Below are 21,197 nucleotides of genomic sequence, written 5' to 3' on the forward strand. Positions count from 1 at the left end.
CACATCTTGCTTGCAAACTGACTATAGCCGGGCAATTTTTCCATTATGGATGTTTGTTGTGTCTCATGTTGAGCGAGCACATACATACATTTATGTTTGTGGAAAAAGAAAACGTTATCAAGAAAGCTAATGGGAGTTGGGTTTCATGTCAAGTCAATGGCTCTTTTATCTGTCTCCATAGACATAAACAACAGCACTCTGGCAGGGGTTGCTCTTGTTAAACTATATGAATACAAATATACTGTAATGAATGCAATGTAATGCAATGAAATGCAATGATATATGGCCAACCCCAGTAAAACACTATGTGATATGAAAATGATAATCTCAGCGCAATGGATTAACACTCAAACATTATTGAGTATATTTCACATCTCTAATCAAATCACTTTACAATTATTTATTATTATTTTTTATTTGCCTTTATTTAACCAGGTCGGTCCCGTTGAGATACAATGACCTCTTTTCCAAGGGAAGCCTGGCCAAGACAGCAGCATACAAAATGTCAATTGGGAATATTTAAGTACCGAAAGGTCTAACATGTCGAGTGGTTTACCAACCTTCACAAAGCATTTTCTGAATGTTTCGAAACCTGAAATATTTACATTCTAAGTGCATGCACTGTCAGTTTGCACTCCACTGCTGTGGTCTGTGGTCGATCAGTGGCTCTGCTGCTGCTAACTCCAGCTCTGGTGGCTCCATCCATACTAAAATTATTTCCGTCCAGTGCTTTCGCTCTGTATATGAAGTCATCCCCATTTATACTTCCACACCTGTAAATGCATATCATGCGACCATTCACACACTCTTGACATGTATTTACTGGTGTGAATAGGAAGCAAATTGACTATTTTGCAGTTGAGTGCTTAGCTGCAAAAATACTTTGGGATTTAGAAACAATGAAACAAATAAAATTAAGATGGGGAATTTCCTTTCTTGAAACGTAACTGACAGTAATGTCAGCATTCAGCCCTGATAGTTGAGTTGTTACTGATAAGAAAATTATTTAGGAAGTGAATGTGGGGGGCTGTGTCATAATTCACAAAGGTCTCTGTTTCTAACCCTCCATAATACTGGCCCTTGAGTTTTCGAACTGAAACCAGTAGTATTTCCAAGGTTTTGGAAATAGAAATAAAAAATAAAAATCCTCTCAGAAGATGCAAATGGCTTCTACTGAGAGGATAACAAGCAAGTAATGTAGTGTGCCGATATCACCAGGAAATCATATAGAACGACATTTTTAAAACCAATAACTTAAATTTTTTTATAAAAAAATAAGACTAAATGTTATTTTGGCTGTTGAAAAAGACAGTAATTAAAAGTTGCTCAGTTGTCCCCCCAATATAAATCCAAACGCAATGACACAGCAAATTCAACTCCAAAAGGGCACTGCTCCAGGGAGAGGGCCCCTGAGTTGATTTTAGAGCTGTGTTCTCCCTTGGCAGACTGCCCTGCAGCCCCATGATTGAATGCCACTTGACATATTTTCAATAGGTTTGTCACCTTTTTCCTGTACTCCTGAATATACATCAGAGCAGCCGGTGTCTCAAGAGAGCTGTCGATCCTCCCTTTCCCTTTTAGCTCTCTGATACATATCTTCAAGCCGCAGGGTACCTCCTTTTCCTTGACAGTTGGAAATGTGCAGGTAGAGCTGATCCATAAACCTCTAGATGTGACTGGAGTAGTTTGTGTATAACACATGGAAAGAATATAAATATTTAAAATGAGGAAACCTCAAAGCAAAGGACGAGTTTAAGTTGAAGATCAGAGAAGCAGGAATTTTTCACTGGAGCCATCTTAATTTTCACCTAAATGCAGACCAAAATATTTTGCAGGCCATACTCCATTTACATGGATGACAAGATTCCTCTGCAACGACAAGGCAACTGCAAGTACCTTTTCATGCGTCATGTGTAGCACAGCGGAAGATGGAGACAGAAGCTGACTGTGGCTAACAGTGAGCCAATGGCCTTTGACAAATTACGTTTAGGGATGATAGGTCTGCCTAATGAGGTCTGGCTGAGGAAATGATTCACCTTAAAGCCACTAACAAGGCTGCTGATAACTCAAAAAAAGACAGCTATTCACTTGTCTGTAAAATTACACAGTAAATGAATTAATGTACCTCCAAAGGCTATGAAAAAAATGCCAATTAAACACATTTAATATCACAGTTGAATATTGAAAATGTCAGCTTTCAAGACAACTTATGTGTCGTCCTTAAAATGTATACGAGTGGCAAGTGACTCATTTTCCCCATTCAGCTGTCAACATGTCACTAAGTTAACTTTTAAAAAGTACAGCAGAATCTAAAGTACATCAATACACAGACAGGGAAAACAAACACTTCATAAAAACAGACGATGTTTCCCACAGTCCTACAGGGGAGCCACAGGGATTGCACTTACCAAAGCACAATTTGCTACCTGCAGTCAAGTAACATCAAAATGCATACTCTTCATGCAGTTGTCAAAATGTTGGTAATTATCTGTTGAAAGTTGAAAGCAACTGCAACTCACAAACATTTGCAGGGGATATAAGGGACTTTACATAAGCAGTCCCTGTGTCCCTACAGTACAACTATAGTCACTGCTGATGCTCTGACAAACTCATATATGGGACTGCACCTGTCAGAGGACCTGCTGTGTGTGGGCGCCACCGTAGCTTGTATTTACCCCGGAGGAGCCGGAGCAGCTGTGTTTAAGGTCTCAATTGAGTGGGAAGAAGAGAATTGCCCTGCTGACTTGGCACAAACATTACAGTACATGTGCTGTTCAATTAATAAGGTGTCTTCAGAGGACCACCAAGGAGGGAAGGTGAGAGGAGGGAGCCTGAGGAGGGAGCCGTTTGGGTTCATGGCCCATTTGCACCCACACACAGGCAGTTATTTCTAATTGTGTCAGCCATTTCAACCAAATCTGTAATAATGACCTTTGTGTAAGTAAAAAAAACATGCTGCTAGTCACTTTTCATTTCACCCTGAAGGAACAATAATTAATTTATTACCTTTGTCAGCCTTCATTTTAGTGTCCAGCAGGAAGGAAAACGCATGGTGGTGCTTTCCTAAGTTATTGTACCTTATGAACACAGATTATCTGCCAGAGCCATCCAAAGTAACCCATGAGGCCAACTAAACTTTAAAAATGAATATGATCATTGGCTGACCATTCAACTCCCAGGGTAAATATAACTTTTGTTTCCATTTTCTGGCCCCAGCTCTTCAAAACCAAAGGTACCTTTTTCTGTTGCTTCAACCAGGCTCTAGAATACATCTTCCCTCCCACAACTTATCATTTTAAATCAATCTTTAAAGGCTATCTTTGTTTTAACTTTTTAATCTGATGTTGCCTCATGATTGTGTTAGTATCCTCTCGTCATTTTTTCATCTTAAATATGCATCATGTTTTAAATGTCTTTTCATTCAATATTGATCCCATTTGTCAAAAAACTTAACAAAAAAAAGGATAAAATGATGAATAGAAGAGCTGAGAAGCTGAGTTCTTGCTTTCAGTCCATTGCTGTGATGTTGGCACTGAGGAGAAGAATGTTTACTGTGTTTGCCACCTTCCTGGTTTGGAAGAGTTATGTGCGGTTACAAATTTCCACCCATCTCTCAAAAGGTGTTTTGGCTGATTAGATCTCAATCCAATTTACTCCTTTACTTAAATTTCTCTGAAACTCTGATAATTCAGAACATCTTTTAATGAAGATGTAAATGCAGTAAATCAAAAAGTTTTCGGATCTTGAATCCATTTTTCTCTTATGTTGATTTAATTTCATTCTCCAACTGTTCAATACTTATTATTATATGGCTGTTTATAAAGTTACTCTATAAACAATAATTTAGTCAGCATTACACATTTGCCAGCTCTTTGTCCAAACCTGGCAGCTACAGTACCCACAATGCAGTGTGGTGAGTGTTTTAGGTGTGTTGTGTTCAGGCTACAGAAGTCTGTTGAGCTCACTTTCTAAAAGTTACCATATTCCATACAGCTCCCTCTGCAGCCACGAAGGATTGTACACAACTTTTTTGACACACACAGCAATTCACCCTAAAACATGTACACTAGTCAAAACCTCCCCAGAGACTGTATACATGGTTTAAAGAACTTATTTAAAACAAGAAACCAGTGTTTTGAAAAGATTACCTAGACTCTCTTTACCAATGAAAAGATTAATTTAAAAACAATTCAACACACCATTGCTCTGTTCATTACACTTAGGCCTCTCTTGGTCTCGGATGACACATTATATGGGCTAATATTTTCTGGGTCTGCTCCTTTACAGGACTTTTGTTTACCTTTGTGGTCGTTTTCGGACTTTAGAGTTTATTGTTTCCTGTTTTAATTTGAAATGTCTTAACTTATGTATCTTTTGCCTGTTTTACAATGTTTTTTTTCTAATTTCCTGTGACTGTCTGCCATTATGTGTTTTACTGGTTGTATTTAGTCTCAGTGTGCTCCCCAATCGTTTTTGTCAGTTTGTCTACTCAATTTGTGTTGGCTCAATTTCAGTGATGTTTGATAGACAAGCTGAGAAAATCTGGTCTCATATGAATAATTTCCTCATTCAAAATTAAATAAAAGAAGTCCACTTGAAGGTTTAATATCGATTTTACCCTTGCAATAAAGTTTTGCAGAAATTAAAGAAGATATCTCTCCAACATGCTCTTTCAGTAAAGTGTATATTGATTCCTTAGCTCATTTGTTTTTCAAATCTTTAAGACCTCTGAAATTTTGGGGGAAATATTGTTAATTCACAATCATGTAAATGAAACCATCCCTTATAGTTTTGATTGTATGTTTCCCTATTCTATCATCTAGTTCCAGATACCCAAACAAACAGTCCATTCCAAAAACACACATTTTGAACACATGCACTGCACTAGTGAAAGCATTAGTGTTTTTTTAATTATACCTGGCCTTGACCACTGGAACCTGATCAAGTACATTAAGAAAAGGCACATAACTCAGATTGATTCCAGATATTAACACTGAGTGGTACACTGAGTGTAACATCTGCACCAAATGAAAGGCTTACCAAACTAAATATTTTCAGATCAAATTGCTTTATCTGCTTAAGCTGCTCTATAACCAGATGGTTGAATAGTCTATTTTGCTTAGGGGGGTTCCTAATTGAGTGAAATGACCCAGAGGTATTTCAGTGTTTTAAATGAAAAGAGCTGTTGGAATTCTTTAAAATCTAAAGAAAGAAGATTCGTCTTATCACCTTCAGCGTCCCTTTTATGAAAGGAAAGGAGAAAACACCATCCGACAGGACATAACTGCACCAGGGCAGACCCATGTAAATACTTAAAATACTATTAAGCTGTTAAATTATTGTGACATGATCCAAAACTGATTGAAATCCTCACATGAATGACTGGGCTGTAAATACATCGATTACTTCTTCACGCTTCTAGTCAGGATACATGTTAAGTAGAGGCACATTGTTCAAAACATCATCATCATTATCATCACAACATTATACATATGTAAATGTCATTTGAATACACCACTAGTGGAATCAATGAAACTCTATTTAGTTATGTCTGATTATCATCTTCTTTGGTCCCTTGCTCAGTTCTTTGTATTCAATTATTATTTTAATGATTCAACTTTCTCTGCTAGAATATCATTTCCATTCTATGAATCAACATTTCAGTAGTATATATTTTGTTGTTACTGCAATCAAGTAACTAATGCTCAAATTAAATTGTAGGTGTACAGCATACATTATTTCATAGCATTTCATCTGAATAAACTTGGTTAGTGTAAGCGAGAGACTATCTTTGCACCACAGCTCTCCTTCACATCTTTCTTTGAACTCATGGTGCTTTCAATCAGGGTCAGGGAACAGCGAATAAAAGGAACATATTTTGACTTTTAACAATAATGAGATCGGAAGCGGCAATAAGTTTGGTCTTCATCTCCAGCAGCTGTAGACAATCTTGTGCCAGTGTTCCAACATCCTGCTCAGGATACTAGGGAAGGGCAATTTTATTAGAGCAGTAGTAAGCAACTGTCTTGAGAATCGTTTGAAGGGAAGTCATATTGAAAAGTTACATAACCTCACTTACACTTTGGGGACAGGTTGTGACAAGGTGAGACATAAGCAACGTTAAATGTTGGCACGAGACATGATGCAGGAACAGGTACACCTCACTATCAAAACTGACCTCTTCTTGTTGAGGTAATTTATAATTATTGCAGGAAACAAAAGAGAATTCTACAGAGATGCCGCTGCTGGGTCTCTGCTGCTGTGAGGCGATTTGTCAGTTGCTATAATGGATTGATGTATTTGCCGTTTGCAGCCAAAATGTCCATTAACGCTATTCATAGAGGCTTCTTCTTTGTTGGAGTATAAAAAGAAGAAGGAATGAGTGCCCTGAATGTGCAGGTGGGATTTGTTTAAAACCAGCACTAGAGAGAAAATAAAACTCTCTAAATGTCAGCACCTGGAGAAGTAATTACTGAATCACTGCTATTGATCAGCGCTTCTGTTAAATACCTGCAGAGACAGTTTTGGTCATTTTGCAGTTTGATGCAGCACAAATCATTGTAATTATTCTTGCTAACCATTGAGTTTTAATTTAAAGGGGACATATTATGAAAAATCCACTTTTGTAGTGCTTCTTTCACGTTAATTTGGGTATCTGGCATGTCAACCGTCCCAAAAACTCTGGAAAAAAACAATTCCTTTAATTTGTTGTGGTTCCTCTATGTAAGAAACTATACGATAGAGTGCGTAGAATGGGAATACGACCAGAATTGACGTCACAGTCGGTCTACATGGCATAGCCCCCCCCCCCCCCTGGAGGCGGAGATCTGGTGGAGGAGTAGACCGGGTGATGTTACGAGCCATAGCACGCTCCTCAGCTCGAGGCGGCGGGTGTTACCTGGGAAGCTAGCCGAGGGGAAACGCTAACCAGCCGGTGAGCGGGTTGAGAGGCGGAGATCTGGCCGAGAAGCAGAGACTGCGGTCGGGATAAGTCACAAGCCCAAGCCCCCTCCTCAGCTCGGGCTCATTGGGTGATGTCGTCGGGATGCTGGCTCCATGTCAGGAGCTCGCTTCTGGTGGAGCTGTCGGTGTTTGTTTACGGTTAGCAGCAGGGAGCTAACGCTAGCTTGCTGTTAGTTTGTGTTTAAAGTTGTAGCACTTTCTGGAATGGCTGCTTGTGCACGTTTTTATAGCAGTATTGCATGTGGCAGCCCAGCCGGGAAGCAGCGGAGATCGGGCCCGAGAAGCAGAGCCTGCGGTCGGGGTAAGTCACATGCCAAAGCCCCCTCCTCAGCTCGGGCTCACTATGTGATGTCGGGTTGCAGGCTCCATGTCAGCGGCTAGCTTCTGGTGGACCTGTCGGTGTTTGTTTACGGTTAGCAGCAGCCGCCTAACTGATCTCCCCACGGACAGGGGAGCGTTGACAGTGCGTGTCTGTAATTGACGGTGACATGTAAGCTAGGTGGCGTTTGCCTCATAGCAATCAGTGCCCGGCTTGCCGGCCGGCGGCAGCGGCAGCCGGCTGCTCAGTGGCGTGTTGGATCCCGGCTGTACCCGGGCAGCTCACAGCGAGGCTGGCGATGCTCCTGCTGACTTCAAACACCTGAGAGCCGGACACGTCTCACCGGCTTAGGGTTCCCCACGTCTGCAGGGTATGTCTCATTTTCATCATTGATCCTTATCGGAGTGGAGGAACAATGCTCTCGTAGTCGTAGCTTGTGTGTGTGTGTTTCGGCCCGGTAGACGTAGCACCTATTAATAGAAAACAACGCACTCGGAGGCTAACCCGAGTCGTTGCTTCTGTGTGTGTCGCCCGGTTGAAACAGCAGGTATAACTTATGTTGTGAACATAAAAGAAAAGGAAAAGAGGAACAAAAGGAAATTTGGAATATGTGCTGGTGTTTTTGAGGTAAACATGTGTTATCTTGTCAAACCACAACATTTAGAATGGCGAATCACGTTCTGTTGTTCGCTAATCGGTAAATTAATGATGAATCCTATTCCTAGGTTCTGCAGATCTACCGATATAGGAAATTGCACTGCCAAGACTGAATTGCCAAGTTTACCCAGGAGGGCTGCACAACCGTAGTGGTAGAGGACTTGAAGATTCACTCAACGAGTTCTAAGAAGGTTCACTACCTGATCATACGTTATACAATTTACTGACAGAGGTTCTAAGACATGCAACTATTGATGATGTGAGTGGTTTGAGTGGTCTCTCTGTTTGGAGTTTGGATTTCCCCCCCCCCCTTTTCAGATGAGGAGGGGAGAGGGAGATTCTGGTTTAGTTTCGCCAATTTGGTTCAGTGTCTGGTCTCTTAGGTGAGCCTGGAGGAACAGGTGGCACAATGTCTCTCATTGTTTCAGCCACACATCTCCGTATTAACTCCTCTGTCCCAGAATGCATCCCATGTTTTGGGTTTCGGTCACCATATCTATACTCCTGGTACTGATATGGTTTCCGTGGGTTCCAGTCCCTACTTCTCTGTTGCGAGGTATTCAGGTAATGAGGTCTAAACCGATTGTGGGGCTGGTTTGAATCCTCACCCCTCTGGCTTTGTGGGGTATCGATGAAATGCCGGATGTGGGAGTTTTGTTTTTGCTCTGCTGGCATGCTGCTAGCATGACTCTGAGCACATCAGCATGTTCTTGGGCTTGTCGCGTGGCCTTCTGTTTGTAGAGGAGTGCCAGGTGACCCAGAATGTGGGATAAACTCAATTTCGGTGGTGTTGTTGAGGTGTATGGTCAGTTATTCAATCCTTTGATCGCATTAACTTAAAGGGGACATATTATGAAAATTCCACTTTTGTAGTGCTTCTACACATTAGTTTGGGTATCTGGCATGTCTACCTTCCTAGCAGCATGAATCGAATTCGACAACCGAGATGCTCAGTGGTCGGCTGCACAAATGTCTTCATGTGACTCCAGCTTCAGAAGACACAAGATTGAGATGGATTGAGTTCATATACTTCCTGCCACCACTTTGAATCGGACTGTTTTATCAACCTGGGCCAATATAACAACGGATTCTCTAAAAAGGTTGTTATTGAAAGAGGGGTCGGTGCCATCTTTCCATCGCAATACTGAAGACGAGGGAAATGTAAGTATTTTTTTTTTATCATTCTGGTATTTGCTTCTTTTAGACATTTTGTGTGGAGGCTAGTGCTGTTAGCATGTTGTGCCGTGTGTGTGAGGGGGTAGGGGGCTAGTATGTAGTGGTGGGGGATAGGTAGAGACAGCGTAGGAGTCCACGGTGAACGGTGATCGCACGGCACGTTCGTGAGTGTTGTGCTCTCCACGCTCTCCCCCCCTCTGCTCGAGGGGCCGTAGCAGCTACTACGAACCCCGTAGCAGCTACTACGAGCCCCGTAGCAGCTACTATGAACCCCGGTAGTAGCTGCTATGAGTGTCGGTAGTAGCTGCTGTAGCTTGAAGTTAGCTACTGAGCTCCGGTTGTAGCTGCTGTAGCTGGAAGTTAGCTACGGATGCTTGGAGCAGCTGCTACAAGCTCCGGCCATGGCTAACTTCCAGCCCAGTCCTGCCGTGGGAAAAAATCAGCGGCACAGTACTAACGGGAGGACACGCGAGCGGAGGGTGGGAAAGAGCGTGGAGAGCACAACACTCACGAACCTAACTCCCAGCTGCTGCTACGGCTCGTTCAAGATACCGGAGGATGTTCAGTGACTAGAACAATTATTCATTAGGGAAAATGAATAATTGTTTAGTTAGGGAAAATGTGTCCTTGTATCTGTGTATGCATGACAGTAGTACAAACATGAATAACATTGCTGCTTTTGGTGTTCAGGCAAGCACATCTGTTCACGGTGCTAGGCTACATCACGTAGCATGCCAGACGGACCCACCAAAGATGCGCACACATGGAACGCAGCTTTCTATGAAAACACTGTGACCTCACTACAAAAGTACAGGTTTGTTTACCCTCAGTTAATTCGTCATGTCATTGATTGTGTCTCCGTGTTAAAGTAGTAACAGCATCTCATTTGTTGTGACTCCATGGATACTGAATGTCTGTTTTATCATAGGCACGCAGAAAACTGTGCTGCACTGATGTCGGTGTTGGGACCTCAGCTGTAAGAGGCCTCGCTTGGAGGAGGGAGAGGACAACCCAAGATGTTCAAGTATGGACTTCGGAGAGCCTCAGTCTTGACTGAGTCAGCAGACATGACATGAGTGACTCAATATTTACTCTAAACATTTTAATAATCAGATGGATTACAATCCTACACTTTTTTAGCTGTTGCAGCCTTTTGGTGAAATCTTTGTCTTTCTAATAGAATGGAATCTTCCAACCCTGTTCATAAGACATCCACATATATTGTCTATGAAAACTGCCTCCTGGAGCTGTTTGTGGTGTGTCCTGTGTGTCGGCCGGGGACAGATGTAATATATAAGAAGGGCGAGTGCACAGCAAAGCCGGTGAAAGCAGATGCAGCCTTCCGTGATTCTCACAGGCTCTATTTAAAATCCAAATAATGTACAAATAGTATGTGAAACATAAATAACATATCAATTAACTGCTGTCTTTAAATGGTCTTCAATATTTAAAGACCATTTATTTATCGTCTTCACGATAAATAAAATAATATAATTATAAAAAGAAAATAATAAATACAAAAAAGTGCAAAATGTCCAACTTTTTCCCCCAATTTGTATTACAGATTACGTGGATAACCTGTTGGACCTCATCTTTCACAAGGTTTTTCAGGACCCGGCCCCATATGTGAATGAGGTGCTGAAGATCTCAAAACCTGAGGATCTCTCTGCCAAATATGAGAAACCTGACAACAGGAAGTTATAGCCAGCTGTTGAGTTTCAATCAAGGGCAGGTCTGAACCCTGTATAACTTCCCTGAGCATCAGGGAACACTCTGCGTATCTGGAGCACCATGCAGGAGGGCAGGACCACCCTGATATCTCCGGCCCAGATGGCCTCAACACCAGCTCACAAAGCTTCTGTATGCCAAATATACATTGTAAATAACATTGTATTTAGAGAATAAAAGGTGACACACAAATATAAAGTGTTCCTTTGTTTACAGTTTGGCTACTGATGGCACAAGTGTATTTTTGTAATCAATGTTTTTATTATTTTTTGTATTTATTACCTCTGTCACAGCCATTATATTTAATAACTATGATTAAAAAGCTCTGTGGCAATCTTTCTGACAATAAAAGTTTATAGAAACAGTTGTGTGCTTTTAATGTTTGATATGTAACATGTCAACAATTGACACGTGTAAGATAAGCAGTTAGCAAAGTAATACAGAGGGAAGAGTAATTTATGTATTTTATTCCTCAGTCATATTTGTATTGCAGAAATGACTGATATCTCATGCATAAAAAAAAACAAAACGTACTGCTCTATTCCTCTTGGACATAAAGGCACATAAACTGCTCTATAGATGTTGAATGCATTCTGTAGGGAGAACACATTCAAACACGCTAATTAATGGAGGTAAAAACGTTATGTCCTACACCTCCATGAGAGGGGTGAGAAGGGGGAGGGATGAAAGGGGTGAAAGGGGGTGGGGTAAGATGGGGGCGGGGTGAGAGGGGGGCGGGGCCCTCAAAACGGGTCGATTTGAGGAGGGCTGTTTTAGACAGCGTAAAAAGGTGCTGTTTTAAATTATCCTTGTGGTATTTCTACCAAAAAATGTTACAGATATTTCATTAAGACCCCAAGGAACCATATCAACTGTGGTGAAATGGGCATAATATGTCCCCTTTAAATCATAATCACTCAACTAACTCACTTCATCACTATAAAAATTTATCAGACTGGCGACTGTCTCTGACAGGTCGTCTGGCCTTGAGGGAGCCCTTGCCCCAGTGTGGTCCATGCTACTCATCTTCTGAGTGCGAAAAGCACCTGGTGGGCTACTCAAGCTTGCTTAGAAAAAAACGGATAAAAACTTAATTATAGCATCACTACAAAAATTGCCCAGACTGGCGAATATCTCTGACAGGTCGTCTGGCCTTGAGGGAGCCCTTGCCCCAGTGTGGTCCATGCTACTCATCTTCTGAGTACAAAAAAGCACCTGGTGGGCTGCTCAAGCTTGCTTAGGTTAAAGCGGATACAAACTTAATTAACACTACACAAGATGCACAGGTGAGCTTCACTCTGTGTCTATATAGTAGCACTATGTAGAATAGCTCGGTGGCTCAATCCTTTAGATCTAGTTGGTTAATAACTGGTCTACTCAAAACTAGTCTCTCAAATCTAGTTAGTCTCCTTGAAATTCAAAGCATACAGAAATTCTCCAATACAAATTACTTAACTACTGAAACGTAGTCAGCAACCAACCATAGTTATACACAACGTCTACTTAGCAAAGGGAATTAAGAATAAAGAAAATTCAAAGAGAAATACATTTCCAAAATTATTTTTCTCTTAAATTGTTTTTATTATACTTATTGTGCATTAAGATGAAGCAACCACTAATATGCAATAAGCAGCCAACCACGGATACACAAGGCAATAGCATACCTGCTTGGCACAGGCGCAAGGGGATTAAAAATAAAAATTTCATAGATAAATAAATTTCCGAATTATTTCTCTTTTTTTTAAAGAAATTAATTTTAATTATTAGGGATGAGCGAGTACAGCATTATCTGTATCTGTATCTGTATCTGTTAACCATATGAATTATCTGTATCCGTATCCGTACTCGGAGTGGGCGGGGCCTAACCCGGAAGTGGTTGTGATTTAACCCGGGAGTGTGTGTGTGTTTGAGTGAGTAAGAGAGAGACATAGAGAGAGAGGGGGAGTGTGTGTGTGTGTGTGTAGCTTAATTTGTAATATTTTTTTTACCACTTCTACCTAGAATGTGTCAGACACTCAGTGCGTGAGGTAAAATAAAACTGGTTAGAGCCAACTGACGGTTTAAAAAAAAAAAAAAAAAACTCCAACGACTGGCAGAGAGAGGGAGCGAGAGAGAGAGAGAGAGAGACAGTGAGAGAGCGTAGCCAGACGCTAGAGAGTAGTCAGACACTTAATGCGTGAAGTAAAAAAAAAAAACTGTTTAAAAAAAAAAAAAAAAAAATCTCCGACAGGCAGAGACGCAACGCGAGTCGCTTTCTACCAGCACCACGTCTGAACGAACCCACGTTTAACAGAACTCTACTGGTTAATAAGTAAGTACAAACTGAAATAAAAACAAACTTCAAGCTGAAGAAACCCTAAACGTTAACCGAAAAGACCCGAAAAGACCCGCAAACCTGAGTGACTGAGAGAGACAGAGGGATTAAAAATAAAAATTTCATAGATAAATAAATTTCCGAATTATTTCTCTTTTTTTTAAAGAAATTAATTTTAATTATTAGGGATGAGTGAGTACAGCATTATCTGTATCTGTATCTGTATCTGTTAACCATATGAATTATCTGTATCCGTATCCGTACTCGGAGTGGGCGGGGCCTAACCCGGAAGTGGGTGTGATTTAACCTGGGAGTGTGTGTGTGTGTGAGTGTGTGTTTGAGTGAGTAAGAGAGAGACATAGAGAGAGAGGGGGAGTGTGTGTGTGTGTGTGTAGCTTAATTTGTAATATTTTTTTTACCACTACTACCTAGAATGTGTCAGACACTCAGTGCGTGAAGTAAAATAAAACTGGTTAGAGCCAACTGACGGTTTAAAAAAAAAAAAAAAAAACTCCAACGACTGGCAGAGAGAGGGAGCGAGAGAGAGAGAGAGAGAGACAGTGAGAGAGCGTAGCCAGACGCTAGAGAGTAGTCAGACACTTAATGCGTGAAGTAAAAAAAAAAAACTGTTTAAAAAAAAAAAAAAAAAAATCTCCGACAGGCAGAGACGCAACGCGAGTCGCTTTCTACCAGCACCACGTCTGAACGAACCCACGTTTAACAGAACTCTACTGGTTAATAAGTAAGTACAAACTGAAATAAAAACAAACTTCAAGCTGAAGAAACCCTAAACGTTAACCGAAAAGACCCGCAAACCTGAGTGACTGAGAGAGACAGAGAGCTGTTCTGTGAGTGAGTGAGCAGAGCGGTGTGTGAAGGGGAGGAGCGCTGTGACGCTGTGTGAGGATTTTCATTCAGTCCGAGCACAGATAATGACTCGTATTACTCGTATAATACTCGTACTCGGCAAAAGTGCTTTATCCGTACCGGATACTCGTTTCAGCCGAGTATCCGGCTCATCTCTAATAATTATTGTGCATCGCGAATACCACCGATTGCACTATGCAGCCAACCACAGGTACACAAGGCACTAGTATACCTGTTTGGCAAAGGTGCAGGGGAATTTAGAAATAAAAAAAAAATAATAATAATAGTAAAATAATTAATGAAAACAATAAATGTATCAATTAAGAATAGTACGACCTGTAATCATTGCTTATCGTCGCGGGGCACCACCCTGGTTACAGGGACCAACCAGTCAAACTATAATTATCAGTCTCAAGTGATAAAAGTTAAATTAATAATCTCCATCTTTAATATTAATGATTATGTAATAAACAATGAAGGGTTTTAAGTTTGAGCACAGGCTATAGTAATCCAGCTGTATTCACATACATATGCACAAATAATCACAGAAATACAAATACTTTAATTACAAAGGTATTTATTAAAAGGGTAATAAAGCTTATGTTATTCAATGATTCTTCATTTAACAAACTCCAATATTTCAAAGATGGCAACAGCAGCAGCAGCACTTATCACAATTGTCACACATGTGATACTGAGTATCTATGTGTGTGTGTGTGTGTGTGTGTGTGTGTGTGTGTGTGTAAGAAAGAGAAGGGAGAGTGGCTATGGCGTAATGACGAGGTCATGTGGTGACGTCGTCTAGCCGAAATCAAGATGTTACGTTCAAGTAATTTCAAGATGGAGGTCTATGACCCCGGTGACAACATGAGGTCGACGACAAGATGGCGGTCAGTCGCCAGTTACACAAAGGTACTTTTTAGACAAAGAGATTTCTTATCTCCTGGTTCTGGCGCCAAACGGCGTCGAGATGAATTAAGGCTCTTTTAGTCAAGATTTATCCATGTAACATGAAATGTATGGAAAGGTCGGGACGTGTATAAAGGCAGGTTTTAAGAGAAAAGAGAGAGAGAGAGAGAGAGAGATCAGAGAACTGTCAAAACATTGTCAGAGATAAGGTTACAGAAAACTTACCACTCGGTGCCCAAATGGGAGTTGTGCACCGATCTTTGTATCGGTAAAGTCTCTGTGAACCCAGTCGGACGTTAACAGTGCTGCCGGAGACTCTCCGTCACGGCGCGAGGCACTTTAAAAACATTCAACACGTTGAACAAAGGAACCGGATGTGACGTCTTGGTTTGCCGTGTGTTACACGGCTGAAAATAGATCTGCGATCATCAAACAAACATACACTCAAATAAAATGACACGCTAAGTATAAATACGAATAACGAAAAAAGAGGAGATGTGACCCGGCCCGGAGGAAGCCCGGGGCCCCCGTCTGGAGCTAGGCCCAGACGGAGGGCTCGATGGCGAGCGCCTGGTGGCCGGGTTTGCCACGGAGCCCGGTCGGGCATAGCCCGAACAAACTACGTGGCACCCCCCCTCTCTTCATCCCATGGGCCCACCACCTGTGGGAAGACCCGTTGGGGTCGGGTGCGCAGCCACATGGGTGGCAGCGAAGGTCAGGGGTCTCGACGGACCAGACCCGGGCGGCAGAAGCTGGCTCTGGGGACGTGGAACGTCACCTCGCTGTGGGGAAAGGAACCGGAGCTTGTGAGGGAGGTGGAGCGCTATCAGTTAGATCTGGTGGGGCTTACCTCCACGCACAGTCTCAGCTCTGGTACTGTACTCCTGGATAAGGGTTGGACTCTATTCTTCTCCGGAGTTGCCGAGGGCGTGAGGCGCCGGGCGGGTGTGGGGATACTCATAAATCCCCGGCTGAGCGCCGCGGTGTTGGAGTTTACCCCGGTAGACGAGAGGGTCGCCTCCCTGCGCCTAAGGGTTGTAGGGGGGAAAACTCTGACTGTTGTTTGTGCATATGCACCAAACAGCAGCTCAGAGTACTCGGCCTTCTTGGAGACCCTGAATGGAGTCCTGTATGGGGCTCCAGTAGGGGACTCCGTAGTTCTGCTGGGTGACTTCAACGCCCACGTGGGCAACGATGGAGACACCTGGAGAGGCGTGGTGGGGAGGAACGGCCTCCCTGATCTAAACCCGAGCGGTCGTTTGTTATTGGACTTCTGTGCTAGTCATGGATTATCCATAACAAACACCATGTTCGAACATAAGGGTGCTCATAAGTGTACCTGGTACCAGAGTACCCTAGGCCGAAGATCAATGATCGATTTTGTGATTGTGTCATCTGATCTGAGGCCACATGTTTTGGACACTCGGGTAAAGAGAGGGGCGGAACTGTCAACCGACCACCATCTGGTTGTGAGTTGGATCAGGGAATGGGGGAAATTTCCGGAGAGACCTGTTAAGCCCAAACGAGTAGTGCGGGTGAACTGGGAACGTCTGGAGGAGGCCCCCGTCCTAGGTATCTTCAACTCACACCTCCGGCGGAGTTTTTCTGGCATTCCTGTGGAGGTTGGGGGCATTGAGCCGGAGTGGGCGGTGTTCAAAGCCTCCATTGCTGAAGGTGCGGTGGCTAGCTGTGGCCTCAGGGTCCTAGGCTCCTCAAGGGGCGGTAACCCTCGGACACCGTGGTGGACAACGGTGGTCATGGAAGCCGTCCGATTGAAGAAGGAGGCCTTCCGGGATATGATATCCTGGAGGACTCCGGACTCGGTTGCAGGGTACCGACAGGCCCGAAGGGCTGCAGCTGCTGCCGTGTCGGAGGCTAAGCAGCGGGTGTGGGAGAAGTTCGGAGAGGCCATGGAGAAGGACTTTCGGTCGGCACCAAAGTGTTTCTGGAAGACTATCCGGCACCTCAGGAGGGGGAAACGGGGAACCATCCAAGCTGTGTACAGTAAGGATGGGACTCTGTTGACCTCAACTGAGGAGGTCGTCGGACGTTGGAAGGAACACTTTGAGGAACTCCTGAATCCGAATAACACGCCCTCTATGTTGGAGGCAGAGCTTGAGGTTGATGGTGTTTCGTCGTCAATTTCCCTGGTGGAGGTCACTGAGGTAGTCAAACATCTCCGCAGTGGCAAAGCCCCAGGGATTGATGAGATCCAGCCAGAAATGCTAAAGGCTCTGGGTGTTGAGGGGCTGTCATGGTTGACACGCCTATTCAACATCGCGTGGGAGTCGGGTACAGTGCCAAAGGAGTGGCAAACCGGGGTGGTGGTTCCCCTGTTCAAAAAGGGGGACCAGAGAGTGTGTACCAATTACCGGGATATCACACTTCTCAGCCTCCCTGGTAAAGTCTACTCCAAGGTGCTGGAAAGGAGGGTTCGGCCGATCGTCGAACCTCAGATTGAAGAGGAACAATGCGGTTTTCGCCCCGGACGTGGAACTACGGACCAGCTCTTCACTCTCGCAAGGATCCTGGAGGGGGCCTGGGAGTATGCCCATCCGGTCCACTTGTGTTTTGTGGATCTGGAGAAGGCGTATGACCGGGTCCCCCGGGAGTAACTGTGGGAGGTGCTGCAGGAGTATGGGGTAAGGGGGTCTCTCCTCAGGGCCATCCAATCTCTGTACTCCCAAAGCGAGAGCTGTGTTCGGGTCCTCGGCAGCCAGTCAGTTTCGTTCTCAGTGGGTGCTGGTCTCCGCCAGGGCTGCGCCTTGTCACCAATCCTGTTTGTGATATACATGGACAGGATATCGAGGCGTAGTCGTGGTGGGGAGGGGTTGCAGTTCGGTGGTCTGAGGATCTCGTCACTGCTTTTTGCGGATGATGTGGTCCTCATTGGATCATCGGCTTGTGACCTTCAGCACTCACTGGAGTGTGAAGCGGCTGGGATGAGGATCAGCACCGCTAAATCTGAGGCCATGACTCTTAGCAGGAAACCGATGGATTGCTTACTCCGGGTAGGAAATTAGTCCTTAGCCCAAGTGAAGGAGTTCAAGTACCTCGGGGTCTTGTTCGCGAGTAAGGGTACTATGGAGCGTGAGATTGGCCGGAGAATCGGAGCAGCGGGGGCGGTATTGCGTTCGCTTTACCGCACCGTTGTAACGAAAAGAGAGCTGAGACGCAAGGCAAAGCTCTCGATCTACCGGTCGATCTTCGTTCCTATCCTCACCTATGGTCATGAGGGCTGGGTGATGACCGAAAGGACGAGATCGCGGGTACAAGCGGCCGAGATGAGTTTTCTCAGAAGGGTGGCTGGCGTCTCCCTTAGGGATAGGGTGAGAAGCTCAGTCATCCGTGAGGAACTCGGATTAGAGCCGCTGCTCCTTTACTTAGAAAGGAGTCAGCTGAGGTGGTTCGGGCATCTGGTAAGGATGCCCACTGGGCGCCTCCCTTGGGAGGTTTTCCAGGCACGTCCAGTGGGGAGGAGACCTCGGGGAAGACCCAGGACTAGGTGGAGAGATTATATCTCAACACTGGCCTGGGAACGCCTCGGGATCCCCCCGTCAGAGCTGGTCAATGTGGCCCGGGAAAGGGAAGTCTGGGGCCCCCTGCTTGAGCTGCTCCCCCCGCGACCCGACCCCGGATAAGCGGATGACGATGAGTGAGAGAGTGAGTGAGTGAAGTATAAATACTAGTCTTTGCCAATAAAGCCTCTTACTGTGACCTTTGTGGTGCTGCTTGCGCGTGGCACGCGGATTTTCCGGAAATCCAGTGAATGATTCGTGTTGTGTTCCTCGGGGTACATGTGATCAGCGAATCCCGGAATTAGATGAAGTCGTGGCCTCTTAAGCGGTGCTCCCGTGGGTCTCGTGGTTGCAACGGAGATCAGCGCTGGGCCGAATGGAAGAGCGAATCCTTCTCGTGCTCTTTGAACGGGATTAAATGTCATTCGTCTTCTTCGACGGGATTCTGCTTCGTCCTTCTGCGACAGAATGATGCTTTGTCCTGCAGTGATTAACAGCGGTTCTGGGGATCGTGAAAAGAAAGTCTGTGATGCTAGGCCTGCCGAGTGAGCTAAATAAAATAAAATAACTCTGGTTGCCCCCTTTATCAGTTAGAACATCTGGAAGACCCGGAGGGGTCATGGTTGAAGTCTTTAGCAGGGAAAATGGCGAAGATTTTTGATGTGTCAGCGGTTTTAGTCTACCTGAGAGGTCCTTCCCCCATGGAGGAGGGGTTCATGGGTGAATTGGCTTTCAGCCACTGGAAAGTCAGAGCTGGCCCCCAGTGGGAGGGGCTTGGACCTCACTGGGCGTCTACAGACCCAGCAGGGGTTCCCGTGGTCCTGCGGGGGCTTGAAACCTGCTGGTGGCTTTTCGAAACTGCCAGGTAAAAGTACTTCAGGTTGGATCGGAATGTTCCACAAGGCCTTGATTTATACAGGCCTTTTTGTGGATTTTCTTTGTGTTAACCTCTGCCCTGTGTCTGGTGGCCATCCTCTGGGCTCTGGTGTGTGTGTCGGGGGCGGGGCGGTGAGAGGGGGGGCCGGGGCAGGGAAATGGGGGGGGGGGGGGGGGGGTCAATCTGAGGAAGTCTGTTTTAGACATTCTGAGGACCAGAGACGTATTCTGGCATGACGAGTACTGCTAATGATTCATAACAACAAAATCACTCTAATGAAACTAACTACAAAGAATTTTACAGCTGCAAGGCACAGACAAAATCATCTAAACACTGAATGGGAAATGAGACTCTGAATTAACAATTACAAACAGTAAAGGTGGCTCAGATTAGGGTGAACAACAATCAGAAGCATATTTTTTTAAAAGGTCTGACATCAACAAGATGAGCATTCTCTTAATGATTCGAGAAATAACATTTAGGGTTAAAACTCAACTTAAGAAAAAAACGTGGTTCTTCAGATTTCAGCGTTCTTTACAACTGCTCATTCAACAGGGGGTATTTTAAGAATATTCACTGAAAAATACATGAAATAGAGTCTGTGTAGTTTTTTATGAACAGTCACTGCATAAAGTATATTTGTTATCTGAACATCTCACTATATTCTGTCAAGAAGGGGCAGAGCCGCATGGCAAAGCTTTGGATTCACTGGTCAATCCATCGTCTAACCAAATGATCACAAGGTTTACGCCCAACCAAGAGGAGAGCCCTGTGGTTGAGCAAGAACTCGCTGGAGGGATGACATTTCCCACCTGGCATGGGATTACCTCAGGATCCCCCAGGAAGAGCTGGAAACAGTGGCTAGGAAGAGGGACATCTGGGATACCAATACTTGGCCGGCTACCTCCACGAACTGAGCCTGGATCAGCTGAGAACAGTCCACAGATAAATGGATCTCACTATTGGTGGTTGGAACAAAATGTCTCACAGTTACCACAGTTTTTGTCTAACCCCTTTATCCTGCTCATGCAGTCCCAGGCTTTACTTGAAAAACAAATAACCAATTGAAATGTCCTGTGATAATTAAGTTTTTTGACATCTTAGATACAGTGAAACAAGTTTTCACCGTAACACTGACATTTCATTTCCTGGTATGGAGTGTGGTGGAAATTTGTATTTAATTCCCTGGTGAGGAAATAAACCATCAGACTTGACTTGATGATAGTGATCAATTCAATGATATTAAAGTATTTAATTAATGGTCGAGAAACAATTTACAGAGAATCGATATGAACACAAACAGAGTCACAAAGCAACCACTTGGCCAAGCAGGACAGAATCCTCAACACCACTGCAGGTTTCAAGGAACTGACAAATGTCAGGTGAGATGTGTCAGATTTTATGCACAGCTGGAGGGGCTCCACATTTTCCTTCGATATCATGCAGGCAGGACGTGTCCAGTGCTCAGACATCAGGAGAGAATGGACAAAAAGCCACCCTCTCTCCTGAGTGAATAGACACTGGGCAGAAAATCAAATAGTCACAAGGACATTTGGGTTCAAACTAACTAACATTTACTGGTATCAGGCAGATGCAAACATTGAGTAGAATTGATATAATGATGTTTTCAGGTCTATCCAACTGAACTTTGAGCCTAGCTATGTCAGCACAGGACGGTCTGTTAATTAAGAGGACAGTTAGATTTAATGATTTCCTTGACAAGGTGATTGTCAAATTCATCAGTGATTAACATGCAGCCAGTCCAGGTTTTTACTGGCCACACACCAATAACATCTAATACTAGTGCTGGATAATGTACACTGCCATATGTCACTTCAGCCCTCACGTTCTTCACACTGGCTTCTGGGC

The sequence above is a fragment of the Platichthys flesus genome, chromosome 5 (genome assembly GCF_949316205.1).
Source record: "Platichthys flesus chromosome 5, fPlaFle2.1, whole genome shotgun sequence".
Lineage (NCBI taxonomy): Eukaryota > Metazoa > Chordata > Actinopteri > Pleuronectiformes > Pleuronectidae > Platichthys > Platichthys flesus.